The sequence below is a fragment of the Ursus arctos genome, unplaced genomic scaffold (genome assembly GCF_023065955.2).
Source record: "Ursus arctos isolate Adak ecotype North America unplaced genomic scaffold, UrsArc2.0 scaffold_34, whole genome shotgun sequence".
Classification (NCBI taxonomy): domain Eukaryota; kingdom Metazoa; phylum Chordata; class Mammalia; order Carnivora; family Ursidae; genus Ursus; species Ursus arctos.
In genome coordinates, this window is record NW_026623030.1 from 5,008,667 (window position 1) to 5,024,698 (window position 16,032).

Below are 16,032 nucleotides of genomic sequence, written 5' to 3' on the forward strand. Positions count from 1 at the left end.
AGGTGGATAAGAGACTGGCTGGCAAAGTTGGTTCCAATCGGTAGGACCCTCTGGACCCTTCCCTGTGATTACACCATCCTGCCCAAGGGCTTGGTGGTCCCCCTGGGAGCCCTAGCCAGTGTCACCTGGTGACATGAATCTGAGAGACCTGGTTACTAGAAAGCCTAGTGCACTCTGCCTCCCCACCAGACCAAGCCTCCGTCAGGAGGTGGCATTAGGAGAGGTTGGCAGAGTACCGGGTTTGTGGCCTGCCAGCCTCACCAAGGGAAAGCAGGTAACTCTCTGAGCCCAGTGCTCTCATCTGAGCACAAAGTTGCAGGCAGCCTCATGGGGTGGAGACCAATGGTGGTGCCCATGCTGGGCTTGCCCTCTGGCCTGGTGTAGAGGCTGCACTGTCCAGATCTCTCAGGCTGCACTGTGGCCCTGACCACATCTTTGACTGCTCTGTCCCTGTTGCTCTCATCCCTGCCTTGGTTTATGAGGTCATTGTGGAGTACATTTAATTTGCAGACACACAGGAGGTGAAGTGGAGCCCAGACCACTCCAGTACCTGTGCCCTTGCTCCTGCCCCCAGCCATGCACCCACAGTCGCCTCTCCAGTGGGTGCTGGTTGCTGAGGGCCACCAGTGAATCCTTGCCACAGCCACACAGGAGGTGTGTCCCCCATCAGACAAGTGGGGAACCTGAGGCCAAACTCACAGAGCCAGCCAGGGGCTGAGGCTTGTCCCCGTGCTATCACCCTTCCTCCAGGGTCCTTGCATGCAGCAGCTCCCAGATCAGGAAAAGTTCTCTCCACAAGGCCACTTCAGATCAAATGACAAGTCTTGTGCCACTGGCCATCGGTCTGAGGTCTGAGCTAGTGTGGACCAGGATCTCATGCTCCTTGGTGGCTATAATGATCCAGGACCCCAGGCTGGCCCACCACTGCCAAAGATTGTGACCCCATTTTCCTGTAGGTTCAAAGTCCCCCTCCTGAGGGCAGTTGGGGACAGTCATTCTGGGGCACAAGTGCATATAAGAGGGAATGGGGAGCCAGTGTTGCTGTGTGGAGGATTCTGGCACCAGGATCCTCTCCAGCTGCCAAGCCCAGATGTCTCTGGCTGCTCTGAGCTGCCACCTGGGCCTCCCACCTGCCCACAGGTCTGTGTGGTGAGAGCCCACCCCTGTGGGCCACAGGACAGGTGTCCTGGGCTCTCAGTCAGTACCTTGGCCACCACCCTCCTTGTGGGCTACCCAGTCTGTTGGATGACTCCTGGGTGTTGGCTGCAGGTGTTGACTGGGGTGGGCAGGTGTGGGCCAGTGCTGAGGGGGCTGAGAGCAGGTAGAGAAGTTGCCGAGCAGGGCTGGGTGGCGGTCATTCGGCCTCCAGCAGGATAAGGCTCACTCCTCAGACATGGGAAGGGTTTGGTGAGGCACATTTATCAGGACGTGGGCAGGTGCAGGGCAGTATGAGGGACAGTGTACCTCCCAGGAGGGCAGGGGCGGAGCCATTATCACCCAGGGCCCAAAGGTCGTGCAAGAGAGGGCATGTGACAGTTGATGAGGAGTCAGTGGGGAGGGCTGACAGGGGCTGCAGCCAGCCCTGAGGGTCAACCCCTGTGGGGGAAGCCAGAGACCCCGTGGGGAGAGCTTGGCTATACACTGCCTCTTTAATGTCGTCTACACCAATCAGTTCCTGGAAGGACCAGAAGGGATGCAGAGATGACAGGCCACTTGGGCCCCACTGATCTGAGTTCCCTAGGCTTTCTGGACACATGGTCCTGGGAACCAAGTGTAGGCATGGTCTGAAGACTATAGACAGCTCTGCTCGCGAGGCTACACAGACCTGTCACATCTGTCTGGGCTGGTCTTCTGCCTGCATTGCCCCCCTCAGATTTACCACATATAGGGTATGGCCTTCTGCTAGCTCACCCAGCCCAGCACACCCCTCCAGTGAGGCCTGGTACTGTTGTGGGGCTGCCTCACCACCACCCCCATCCTGGGGACCAGCCTTCACAATCAGTGTGTCAGGCATGGGAAGGCTCTCCCAGGTGTGCAACCTTGGCCCAGCCCCTTGGCCTCTTTGGGCTCAGTGCAGCCTGTAGACAGGGCAGATGCTAATGCTTCCTGGGCTAGGTCAGCCTGTCACCGTCTTTCCTTTGTCCACCTCTCCTATCCCTTGAGAGGGCTGATTGCGGCCCTAATGGACAGTGTGGGATTTTCACCCAAACCTCTACGTTTACTCATAGAATCCAGCTTGGACAAGGGGACCCTTCTGCTGGGGCTGGTCCTGTGTTGACAGGGACACGATTCAACCTGCTTCGAAGGCTGCTACTTCCACAGGCTCCCAGAAGCTTGTTTCTATCCCGGGGATACAGGCCTGGGTGGCTTTGCTTGGGCAGCCCAGAGGGGGACCCACAGGCATTCAGTACCCCCCCCATGCCTTCCCAGGGAAGGGGGTGGAAGCAAGGGACATGGTCTCTATTGCACACATTCTGGGCCACCCCAGGGCAGTGCAAGGAGAGACCTGGAAGGAAGCTCAAAGTTCCTGCAGCAAACCTGCGCTGCCACCCAGGCACTGCTCCAATGTGACCCTTCCCAGCACTCTTTGAGTGGGCGGCTGGGAATGTGGTCCCAGTGCCAGGGAGCTGGGGGGCACCAGCCTGCCATCTGCTGGCACCACAGAGGGTGGCTGCCTGCCTGAGGCCTGAGACGACTCTGTGCCAGGCCTGCTAAGTGCCTCGTTCCAGTCTGTCCTGTGGTGGAGACACCACCACCACTACCCATTTTATAGACAGGAAAACAGAGGTCAGGGGAATTTAGGTAGGCTCACCTCCTGGAAGCCCCTTCCAGGTCCACCTTTGCCCAAAGCCACTGCTTCCCCCACAAGCCCCTCATCACCCCAACCTCAGGGCTTCAGGAGGTATCTTGGTCTTCTGTTATCAGCCCTGCACCCCTGAGGAGTCCCTCTGCCCAACTTATGGTGCATTTTCCACCATAATTAATCTTCTTCATCTCTTTTTCATTAAAGTCACACACAGCAGCAATCAGAACCATTATAGGGAAGGGGCTAACAGCCTGACCCCTGGCAGCATCCCGAGGTATCCCACTGGTCTGCTGGCTTCCAAATACCTCCAACCTCTGCACTGAACAGGGGCCTCGTCCTACTGGACAGAGCACCAGATTCTGTCATGCTAAGTGTGCCCCTCAGGCCATGTGCACCTTCCACCTCCGAGAGGCTGCTGGTGGTCGTGGATGAAGCATGTACATTGCACAGTGGTGGCTCTCACCACACCTACCTTGCCCTTCCCCCAACCCCCTTGCTGCTGACCTGGAGCCCCTGTGGCCAGACTCCAGGATGGGAGCCTGAGCCTGGAGAGGGGAGGAGACTCAGGCAGAGTGGGGCATGCGTTGGTGGGACCTGGCCCCCAAGGCTAGATTTGCCCATTCTCCTGGCTTCCAAGGGAAGGCATGAGACCCCAGGGTTCCCTGGTGGTCACTGAAGGGTGAGCTCAGGGCCTTCTCCTAGCAGGTGCAGCAGGTTGGTGGTTTCTCGGCTAGGGATGAGCAGGAGACTTCTGGTTGATCCCTGAGGGCCCGAAGTCTGGTGAAGGGCAGAGCTCTGGAAGGTGGGGTCCCCAGGCTGTGTTTGATTCATGCCCCTCCTCCACCCTGCAGGGAATATGGATCCTTCCAGAGCCACCCACCCAGCAGTGACAGCTAAATTGGGATGCTCTGTTCACACTAGGAGCCAGCAGACGGTCAAAACTGGGTTTGGGGGGGAGCACCTGGTGAGGGGACCTGGGAGCACCCAGTGAGCTGGGGATGGCAGGACTAGGCATGGCACCAGCTCCAGCTGGAGTGGAAAGAAGTGGAGGGGAGGGCAGGCATCAGAGAACCATTCTGGGGCCACAGTGAGGGGCCTTCAGCTGGGCTCAGACTCAGTGCCCGGTCTTGCTCTACCTAGGCTCCCTGGGCCCCTGAGCCCCTCCTCTGGGCTGCCATAATCCACAGGCATGCAGATGTGCTCCATTTCCCAGATGGAGAGTTTGAGGGCAAAGAAGGGCCAGCACCCCCCACCCTTAGAGTTCAGAGCTCCCACCCAGAGGGCCCTAAGGAGGACCCTTCACCTTGTTCCCTTCAGTGCTCTCTTGCTCAGTGATTTAGTCACTCAAACAGACACACTGGGAGGCCAATTCCAGATACCTTTCCTAGCTCAGTTAGAGTCCCATTCCCTTCACCCTCACAGGATACAGGTAGGGAAACTGAGCCCCAGGGAGGACGCCTTTGTCCTGGATCACTCAACTTGTAAGCCCAAAACAAAGGGTGTGTCTATGCCACTTGGTCACCCACAGAGTCTGATGCATCGATGGAGCAGGCGATTGGGACAGAGTGCAATTGGGACAGAGGCAATTGGCACTCATGGCCCCCACATTCTGCCAGGGTGACTCAGCTCTCTGGACTTTGGCCCCCATCAAGTGGCTCTGCACTCCAAGAGCCACAGGACAGAGAGCTGTGCCAGGGTGAGGATGGCAGAATTTTCAACCCCTGCCCTAACTTATTCTTCACTGAGTTTTGCCCTGACCTCCACCCAGGGTCACAGGCAAGGAAAAGGGCAGGGGCCAGACGGGGCCTTGAGGCGAGACAAAGTTGTCTATGGCTGGTCTTGGAGACTGGGGCCTGGGCTGGGACTCACTGGGCACACGGCCCAAGTTTTCTTGTCTGTTCAATGGGCCCTGTTGCCAGGGTCTTGCACAGGGGTTGAAGGGCATGTTTTTGGTGCCTGGTGCAAGGAGGGGCTCTGAGGCAGTGGCAGCAGGTAGGTCTCTGAGACTGGGGTCTTTTTAGCCAGGATTCCTGCTGACAGTCAAGGCTGGCCAAGGTTTGTTGTCAGCCACAGAGGCGCTTCTCCCAGCCTGCATCAGAATATCTGGGGTCTGCCCACCCACAGGCTAGCTCCTGCTGAGTGCCCTTGCCTCACCAGCCCATCCAAATGGCTGGTTTCTCCCAGGTGAGGCTCTCCCAGGTCAGGCCACTGTGAAAACAGAGCCCGGGCCCCAGGGGTGCAGGTGAGGAACAGGCAAGGTAGATCTGGGCGTAGAACCATGGGCTACCCATGTCCTGGATGCAAGCTTCCTAGTCACCACTCTTGATCAGCCTGGGGGTCAGGTTCCTGGAAGGCTCCAATCAATGCCCAGGCTCCAGGCTCCAGGGTTTGGGCTGAGCATGCACAAGTTCAGCCTGAGGGTCTACTGGCTGCTGCCTCCCACCTGCCTGCAGGCCTTTTCTGGAATGAGTGTTCAGCAGAGTGACCATAACCACCTTCCAAGGGCCTGGATCCTTTTTCCCTGACATCTATGCCAGTGCTGCCCACCTGCTCTGGCCACGGGGCCAGGCTGGCTCGGCTCAGGTGCATGTGAAAGAACGATCCACATTTGGACCCAAAGAACCCCACGGCTACCTCCCTTTCCATAGGCAAGTGAGGACACCCAGATTGTAGGTCCTGGGCCTCCGCCACTCCCTTGAGATACTCTCCTTCCAAGGCCAGGGGCCGAACCACAGCCCAGCACCCTGGACAGCACTGCGCCTGCGCACTCCACCCACGGGGGGGGGGGGCGCGGTCGGCCTGGAGAGCAGGGGCGGGGGGCGGGGCGGCGCGCACAGGTCAACTAGAAGGACCCTACGCTGGGCCCTGGGTGCTGCGTTTCTCTGGCCTTGCTGAAGTCCTAACTGCTTGTTCTTTGAATAAATCAAGAGGCCCTGCCAAAGCAATTCTGAAGTTCACATGAAAGAATATGTGAGCAAAGAAACCCAGGAAAAATTTTAAAAATAAGCTAACCGAGGTAGACCAGCCATGTGGGATCCTAAAATATGTTCTAGAACCACAATAATTAACACAGCCCATGGACAGTCAGATGACAGGAAAGAAAATCCAGCAAGAGACTCTGGTGCAAATACGAGAAGGGAGCAGGTGAAATCCAGGAGAAAAAAAATGGATTATTCAATAAATAATTCAAAATATATAATAAATATACAGTCTTGGGACAGCTAAACAGACATTTGGGGGAAATGTTTGGATACTTACCTCACTCCTTGACACTAAAATAAGTTCCAAATGGATCAAAGCTTTAAAAAGGAAAAACAAAACTGTAAAACTACTAGAAGGATAAAAAAAAGTCTGTAATTTTGTATCATTCTAAGAATTACACAAAACCTAGAAGCCATAAAATAAAAAATGAATATATTCACTCTCATGAAAATAAAAGGCAGATGCATGGCGGGGGGGGGGGGCACAGAATAAAAAGATAAAGGAGAAACCAGGAATAGAGGCAACTCATTTCACAAAGGGCCACTGTTTGCTATAACAATTTTTCACAAATCGGTAAGAAAACCAATGACCCAAGAAAAAAAATGGACCAAGACCTGAAATGAACCATAAAGACAGGCTCAACTTTACTTGAAATGAGAAAGATGCGAATTTAAATTACGAGTGAGATGCAGTTCCCCTGCCCCCTGACAGGGCAGCAGAGTTCATCGAGGTGGGGGTACTCGCTTTGGTGAGGGAGGGGGCACCTGCAGCTGCTGGTAGGAGCGGGGAGACAACTGTATGTATGGCTGGGGGGGTGAGGGGAGGGGACATCCCTAGGTATGGGTCTGGGGAGTGAGGGTGGGGACACCTATATGTATGGCTGGAGGTAGTGAGGGAGAGGACATCTGCAGGTAGGGCCTTGGAAGTGATGAGGACACCCACTTGTATTGCTGGTGGGGGGAAGTGAGGGGACACCTGAAGGTAGGGCTGAGGATATCAGGTGACTGGAGATGAGGACGGAGGGAGATGCTCCTTTGTGCTCCTTTTATTCCATATTACAGGCCGGGGGATCCAAAATAGGAAAGAAAGCATTATTTAAAATAAAACAAATGACACCATGTCCTCCTGCGACCACTACGGACAAGCAGCAGTGGAGGCTGTCTTGGCTGTTCCCCCTGTGTGGAGTGTCTGAAGAGCACCTGTAAGCACCTGCTCCCCCTTTTTTGTCTTCGTGTGGTGCTGTGCTGGCAGAGGCCTGCTTTAGTCTCTTGTCTTGCTTCTGGGGAGCAGTGCCAGATTCAACTGGGGTTGCCCTGGTTGGCCTCCAGCCCTCGTTGCTCCTCCTCACCGGGTCTAGTCAGCTTTGCCCACATCCCATTATCAGCCAGCTGTCCCCACGTGTCACAGGTGGCCAGCAAATCCCAGGCTTCCCACAGACTGGCCACATATCCCTGAGCAGTCCCTGTCCCTCCCAGCCTCAGTTTCTCTGATGGCAAAATAGGGTGAGACCTACTTCGTAGGAGGGAGAATTAAAGGAAACAGGAAGGACAAGAGGAGTGGAACGTGGAGGGAACAGCACTCCTGAGGGGGGCCCCAGAACAGGTCAAGTGTCCCTGAGTTTGCAGGGCCTAGCTAGGGATGTCCATCGGGGAGGTACAGAGATACAGATCAGTTGGGAGAAGGGGACAGTGATCTAGGGAGGGCTGCCTGGAAGAGCCAGATTGCTAGTCCCTAAGTGCCGAGCCAGGTAGGGCTGAGTGTCCATTCTGTAGGGACCCATGTGCCCACCTCTGCCTGCCCACCCCTTATCTACTCATGTCCAAGGGGGTGGATACCTGACAAGCTGGAGCTCTGGACAGCCTTAGGGCTGAGCTTCAGGGACCAGAGTGATGGGAGAGTGGCTCTCACCGAAGCAGAGCATGTGGCTCCCCCCCCCCCCAATAACTCACCAGCTTGTCTTGTCCTGGCAGAACTTTCTGGGGAAAAGGTCACCTTTTCAGCTGAGGCTGAGCTGGAAGTGGGAGGATGGCAGCACCAGTTGTGGGGGAGTGAGAACTGAGGGAGGCACCTCCAGGAGTGACTCCACCTGCCAGGTCAAGAAACACCTCCTGTGTGCCCCTCAAGGAGCAGGCTGTGCTCCCCCGTCCCCTAGGCCTCAGGACAGGGACACCCTATCTGGGGGACCCAGACTCCTGGGAGTGGGGAGTCTGCCCCAAAAGCATCTGGTCCCAACTAAAATCAGGAGCAAGGCTCTGCTGCATGCCAGAGTAGGGTGTGGATGTGACAGCAGCCTGGGCCCATGTCACAGATGAAAAAACTGAGGCCCAGGAAGGTCTCCCTGGGGAGTAAGGAGTGAGGAAGGGCAACACACCAGCTATGTGGTGAGTCCCTTTCTCTCCTTTGTCCAGGCCTGCCTCCTGGGGAAGCCGCTGAGATGCCTGGGGCCCTGGGGGTGGGAGTGGGGTGCTGGGGGAGGTAGCAGCTGGAGGCCCAGCCCCAGCCAACTGCACTTCTATGTTCCGTTGCTCTTGGGGAGTTTCAGTGACTAAGAATCAGGCAGATCCTGGAACAGAGAAAGGACATCAAGTAAAAGCTAGAGAAATAGGGATAAAGTATGGGCTTTGGCTGATAATCATGTATCAACATTGGTTCATCAATTACAAATACTAATGTAAGATATTAACAATAGATAAAACTGGGTGTGTGATATATGGGAACTCCCTGTACTATCTTCCAATTTCTCTATAAATATAAAAACTGTTCTAAAATAAAGTTTATATAATATATATATATATATATATTATATATATATAAATATATATAATATATCTGTTAGCAAAAATCTGGGATATACAGAATTGAGCAGTGGGATCACACTCCCTCAAGTGGCTGACCCAGACTGTGGCTCAGATGGCTTGTATGTGCCCATTTTTCACCCTATGGGGCTAGTCCCATAGCACCCTCCTCTGTCCCCCTCTCACCGACACCTGCCCTGCCTGGAACATCCTCTGGATTGTGCTTCTGGCAGTGGGAGGCCCCATGGGTATAATCCATCCACCTGTCCATCCCACACTGTTGGACGTGGTAGTGAGTTCCTTGTTCATCTGGTTCTTACTCTGCAGAGGTACCCTGCTCAGGCCCCTTTCCTGGTGGGCTGAGGTCAGCCCCTCCTCCATGGGTGACCCCATGTGGAGATGGCAGAAGGAAGGGGTGGCCCCCTCTGAGCTCCCAGGAGGTGGGGGCAGTGGACTCAGACCCAGCTGGCTCTCTCCTGCAAGGCTGTGATGGTGTCTCCCAGACTCTCTGGCCTCCTTCCATTTCTTCTGTGGAAAGTGGAGTGTGCTGGGGGGACCCCCAGGCCTGAGGGTCAGACAGGCTGGGTTCAAACCCCCACACACTCTAGCCAGCTGAGTGATGTTGGTAGAACAGACACCATTTATCTCCCTTGAAGCAGTAGGGGAGGTGGCTGCTGGATGGTGGTGCTCAGCCAACTGTGCCTTCTCAAGGAGGGGGCGGAGAGGGGTTCTGCTCATTGGCTGGGGGGCCCAAATTTGCCCCGGTGATACCTGTGAGCTCATGTCTGAGAGTGGTGGAGCAAGAGGGGTGGGGTTGGGGGAAGGCCTAGTCTTTGAATGATCTGCTATGTTCCAGGCCCTAGACGGACCACACCGGAGGCCCCTAGAGTCAGACCCAGCCTCCTCCCTTCCAGGTAATATCCCTGGGCCCGGGTCAGGCCCACTGGAGGCTCATGCAGTGGAGAACAGGCACTGAGTCTGTTTCGGTTTGTCCAGGCTCCTATAACAAAATACACTGGTTTAGGAACAGCATACATTTATTGATCACAGTTCTGGAGGCTGAAGTCTGAAATTTAGGAGTCAGCACTGTCGGGTGAGGGCCCTCTTCTGGGTCATAGGCTTCCTGTGTCCTCCTGTAGCAGAAGGGGCAAGGGACCCTCTTTGGAGCTTCTTTCATAAGGTCACTAATCCCATCCATGAGGGCTCCACTGTCTTTGCCTAAGCACCTCCCAAAGGTGCCACCCTAGTACCATCATCTTTGGGGTTAAGAGTTCAACCATATGAATTTGGGGGGGACATATATTTCGATTGCAGCAGAGCCTCATGGGCAGAGGCTCCAAGCAACAGAGCCCAGGACTCAGCCTCAGGTTGAGAAGTGCGGCAGCTGACATTCCCTCTTTCTCTTTACGAAGTCTGGAGGCTTCACCTGGGGCCTCGCCTGGGAGCCTGGAGCCCTGACCCAGCCCTGAGACACCCGTGTCCACTTAAACACCCATTTTTGGAGCCAAGACACTAGTGGGCAGTGCCTGGAAGTGGCTGTGGTCTCCTGTCTGCTAGGATTGGGCCCAGTGGTGTCACTGGACACCCTGAGCTTGCGTTTTGGATACTGGTCATGAGGGAACTCTGTACCGCAAAGGGACGTCCCACCATCCCCAGTTCCTTCCAGAAGTGAGAGCCTGCTCCCAGGTTAAGGTAAAACATGGAGCGTCATCTAGCTGCTGAGCTGGGACAACCTCTAGAAAAGCTGCCCAGCTCCTGCTGTCCCCTGTCACACAGCCCTGGCCTGCACAATGAGGTTTGTTCACGTCCATACCCCTTGCCAAGGAAGGTGGGTGCAAAGCCCAGGCCTAGGGGAGCTAGGCCCAGGGTACAGCCAGCTCTCCCACCTTTCTCTGGCTTCCTTCTCTCCATCTGTAAACTCCTGGGGAAGTGCCTGGTTGGGCCAGCCTGCCTGGGGTTGGGGGCAAGAGGAAGGTCTATGACTAGTCACCCTCACCAGAGTTCCAGGATTAGAGCAAAGGGCCAGAGTCTCCCAAAATAAATGGGGCATCCTGCTCCTGGGCCCACACATCTGTGGACATTTGTTAAAGGGTGGGCGGCACTTCCATATGCAGGAGAGGCTTGAATTCCTCCCAGATGTGCCTGAATGCTGCACTGAGTGGCAGTGAATCCCAAATGGCCGCCTCTCCCTCTGCCACGCCAGAGTGGGTGGGAGGGAGTGGCTGCAACCAGCAAATTCTGCTGTAGATTTTTCTAGTTGTAGGAGTCAGAGAAGATGATTAGAGGTGGATTGTGGGGAGATAAAAAGTATGAATGATGCACAGGACGTAGAGAAAGTGAGAGAGCCTCAAAGACCCCGCTATGCTCTCGATGGGGTGACTCAGAGACAGGCTTCACACAGGGAACTTGGAGGAGCGGAGGGACGGGCTTGGTCCCGGATCAGAGGCCCCCCCGAGCCCAGTCCCCTGACAGCCCCAGGTCGTCCAGTGCTGTGGGCATGGAGGAGGGGGCAGCATCTCCTCAGGCCTGTGTCCCAGAGCCTCGGCGGACCCTTCGGGACCAGGCAGACAAACAGCGCCACCGTACAGATGGTAAATTGGGCTGGGGGATGGGGAGGGCACATCCAGAGTTTACACAGTCACCATCATGTGGCAGGCTGCATCCTCCATGTGCCAAGCAGCAGGCCAAAGCTGCAGATAGACCAAGGGAGCAAGGTCTCACCAGGCTCAGCATGTTTCAGGATCCCCATGAGAACCAACTTTGAAGAAGGTCCCTGTAAGAGCATGCCTGTTCCCGGGTGGGCCAGTCCGCCACCCACACTAGAGCAAGAGGTAGCAGGTGCCCTCCCCCTGTCAGCGCCGGGCCTCTAGCTGGACAGAGAGAGGGGACAGCGCCTGCAACCATTCCAGCTACCCCTGCCCCAGGCCGGCCCACCAGGAGAGGAGGGAAGCCTTGAAGTGCCAGGCCTTTGAATCGCTGTCTCCATGGCAACGCGTGGGCACAAAGGGCCGGGCCAACAAGCAGGCCGCGGCTGCGCAAAGCTAGAAGGAGGAAAGGAATCTTTTATTTATGGGGAGGGTGCGTCGGGGAGCTGGGCTGTGCCCACACCCATAGCGAGGCCAACGTCTCGAGGTTGTGCTTTCTGCCCCATAGCAGGCCCCTGACCTAGCACCCTCCAGCACCGCTGAGATACTCTGCCTGGTTAGGAGGATAGAATGTGGGCAAATGGAGGGCAAAGCCAGGGGCAAGAGTCCAGCATGCACCCAGCCCCAGAGGTCCCCCGGGGGCAAGGGAACCCTTTTCTCCACTGTACCCCAATCTCTATAGGGCACACGTGTTAGGGCAGGTGCATGCCAGGTGTTAGGGCAGGCACAGGCAGTGAGGAAATACAACCGAGTGGGATGCTGCAGAGACAGAGCTTGGGGGGTGGGGGGGCTGTTTTACTAGGCTTTCTCAGAAGAGACCAGAAAGAGGCAGCCAAGAGCAGAAGTAGTAGTGCAAGGGCCCTGCGTCAGGACAGAGCTGCCAGTGAGAGGGGGCAGGCCCACCCACTGCAGCTTTTCCTTCCCCCACACCTGGCCACGGGCTCCATGCCTCGGGCACCAGAGGCCTTGGGCACCAGGTGCCTTCGGTCCGGACGACTTCAGGTGCAGCTGTCACCCACTCGTGGGGTCTAGGGGCCAGCCCCACCTTCTCCTCAGTTTCTCTGAGCCCCCAAGTTGCAGGAAACTGCACACGGGGTGCCGTGAGAGGGAGTTCTGACCCCAGAGACCCGGGCCACAGAGCAGAAACCACTATCATGCCGCAGAGATGTTCATTTAAAAAAATATGTGAGCCAGATTGAAGAGAGAAAGAGAAAGAAGGGGGGGGGGAGAGAAAGTGAGCAAGAGAGAGAGAGAGAGAGAGGAAGGGAGATGAGTGTCATAGCCCCATAGTTGCTCCTCCCAGACCCACCCACAACAGTCCCACTTCCTTTCCTTGTAAATGTCTCGACTGGGGCATTATCTTGTGAAATTGAAGGAACCACACTGGAAATTCAAAACCAATCATACCGTGAGCCACACACACATTTTCTGGTTTGAGCTGAGGGAGGGATGTGGGAGGGGGGCCACCCCCGTGGTCTTCAGAGTTTATTGGGAAGCCAAATCATGGAGCTTGAGAGAGGCTTGTGGGAAATGCTGTGTCCCCTCCACCTGAGACCTGGCTTCAGGATTCTGAGAAGTTGCAAGTCTTTGGGGAGCCTGGAGCCCGGAGTCCGAGAGCTGTGTGGCCGGCCTAAGTTTCTGGGACCTTCTACAGTGTTCCCCCAACTCCTGACTCCTCTGGAGACAACACTTGGCCACTCCCACCGCTGCCCTGTGCTAGGCTGCCTCCCTTCTTGGGGGTCAGTTTGGTCTCTCATGCGTTTGACTTTGGAGTCCGAACCATGCGGCGGGGGAGGGAGAGCTCCAGGGGACCAGGCAGGACCAAGGGGAAAGGGAGAGGAGAAGCTAGCAGACAGGCCAGGGGACACGGGCTCAGCGAGCACAGATCTGCACACAGTGGGAGGAAGGTGGCCAAGGTGGCGTGGGCAGCTAGCCCAGAGCCCATTCTACCCATGGGCACTGTGTCTGGAAGAGCCCCTGGCCCCTTCATTCCAAAGATGGTACCCTCCAGCCCAGGGAACCTAGAGGATGTTCCCCAAATCACACTTCCAGTGGCAACAAATGGTGTGTCCCGGCTGTAGCCACTGCCTACCACTGCAGGGCTCCAGCCCAGACAAGCCCAACTCCTCCTGATGCTCAGAAAAAAAGGCTTGTGGCTGCCAAGGCTCCCAAAAGGCTTGGGGCTTCCCCCCCTCCCAGTTCCCACCCACCCTTCTCCCATCCCCACTGGAGGCTTTCTCTTGCCAGACCACAGATATGGTGGGGGGACTGTCACTGTCAATGCCACCCAGGGCTCACCACACCCCTGTTGGCCTTTGGGTGGCCAGACTCTCCCTTGGACAGCCGCAGGCCCCCCACACCTCCTCTTGCAGAGGTGCTGCTGACGGGCTGCCAGGGTGGGCGGTCTTGCCTCCTCTCCACCCTCCCAGAAGCCACCCTGCCTGGAGATGCTCTCAGCTGCTGGGAGACTGTGGCCACTGCCCTGCACCAGCCAGAGTCCCCTGTTGCCAGGGGCGGTGGAGGACGACCCACTGCCCGGGACAGTGGAGATGAGGGGGGCCAGGAAACCCAGTGACAGGATAAGAGGCCCAAGGCTGGCACCAGGGGCAGAGGGGGACAACAGGGTTACCTTACCTCCTCCAGAGAGCAGAGCCAGGTAGGAGGCCTCTGTCTGCATGCAGAGCCTGTAGTGGGGACTCTATTCAATTTTTTGTATGTGAGAAGTTGTTTCTGTTACTCATCGAACCCTTTCATTACAAAATGCTCTTGTCCTTGAAAACACTGTGCTTTGGAAGGAGCAAGGTGAAGCTGGGTTAGATTTCTACTCCCTGTGGAGAAGGCTTGAGGTGACCACCCTGCCGAGCCCTCACTCTACGGGGCTGGCGTCACCAGGATCAGGGGCCTGGACTGGGCCCCAAGGTGCACCTCAAGGCTCATTTACCACCATGGGCTGTTACTTACTCTGCAAATGTTTGCCCAGGGGCCCCATGTGGGGTGGGGGTATCAATCCCAACACCCCGAGGAGGGGGGCAGGCTTCAGAATTTGTACCCATTCTTAGAGGGAGCTCATAGGTTTTTCAAATTCATCAGAGACCCAGCCAAGGCCATTGCTCCATTGACCTGCCCGGCCACCAAGTGCCGCACACAGGGCACACCAGGCCTGGCCTGTCTTCCTGGTGCTTCCCATGTGGGGTAAGGGGGCTGCAGACTCTTGGTGTGGGCCCAGGAGGGTAGACAAAGGGTGCTGTGGGGCTGTGGGCCCGTGAGGACAAGGGTGTGGACCCAGGTGGGGCAGTGGGAACGGCCAGGGGATGTGGAAGGGCGGCCTTCCCTGGGCAAGGGAGCAGGATGGGGGGGACAGTAAGGGTCCCTCCAGAGTCTGGACCCGAGGATCTGGATTGAGGGCATTCTCCTCTTCTATGCAGTGACTTCCAGATGGATATCCCTGTTGGTTGGCACTGGGCCCTTAGGTGCCAATGGGCACTTCTGGGGCTCGTTGTGGGCCAATGTGATTGTCTTGGGGTGGGCACCACCCAGCCCGCCCCTCGCCTGCTTCCTCCGGAGGCAGAGGACCTCACAAAGAGCTGCAGGGAGCCAATTATCTCCAAGGCAAGCTGGCTGCAGATAATTGGGAAGACAGGCTTTTAACGAGGCAGGCCCATGGAACCGAGCACTGGCGTGCGTCCTCCCAAACTGGGACTCGGGGATTCAGTGGCTCACTGTGCTCCACGGCTAATTGGGAGCCCTGGTGTACCACTGTCAGCCTAGGGAGGTGTCATTTTCTTGGCAACTGAGGTGTGGAGGAGCAGATTGCCCGAGGACCCTGGGAGTGAAGTCGGTACCCCCGTACTCTCCTTTCTTCCCTCCAGAAGCCTCCACTCTGTTCTTTGTCAGAGAACTACAGTGATCCTTAAACCAGAGCTCACCATGGCCTAGAACAGCCCCTTTTCTGTGCAGGGGATGTTTGCATTTCACCCTGCAGACCATGGGGCCAGCCGCCACACTCCCTGCTAGGCCTCCTTACTCCTAATTGGGAAACAGAAAAGGAAAAACCAAAACACAAGTTTCCTATTCAAACAGATGGAACCCTCATCCCCTGCCCTAACATGATTCCCCTGAACTGTCACAACACCCCCATGCCCCCAAGAAGAGAGAAGACCAGCACGGTGAATCCCAGGATGGTTGGGGGAACAGTACATTGGGAACCTCTGACTGCAAAACCCGGGGCTCCAGGGTGGGGTGCAGTGCCCCAGCTCCCTCTACCTCTTGGGGGGCATGGCTCTCCCAGGGCAAATCCAGTCACCTCTGACTTGAGAGGGATGTGAGAGATAAATAATGAGTGACCAGCACTCAGCAAAGACCCTGGCCAGAGTGGGGGGAGAGTGGACATGGAGCCAGTTGGGTCTTTGGGCATACTCCAGACAGGGACAATAAGGGCAGGTATTGCAGTTGGAGCTCACTTGCCATGCTGCTGAGGGAAGAAGCTTTGGCCTGCGGTAGGGGTGAGGTGGGGGTGGATGGTGATGATACAACCACAGTGAGCCTTTGGCTCCAAGGAACAGAAAACTCACTGCAAACTGAGTGGGATGGTGAAAGAAACTTGTGGGCTTATGTAACTGGGAGGATTTGCAGAGGGTGGGCTTCAGGTGTTGCTTGATCAGGGCTTAGTTCTGCTCTTTGGGTTCCCCTCTGCTGTGTTGTCCAACTCATCCCAGTAGCCCACAGTCTAGCCATCCAGTAGCCACCTTGGGCTCCATTCTCATTGCACCAACCTGGACCATCACCGTACCCAGGGCAGGACACA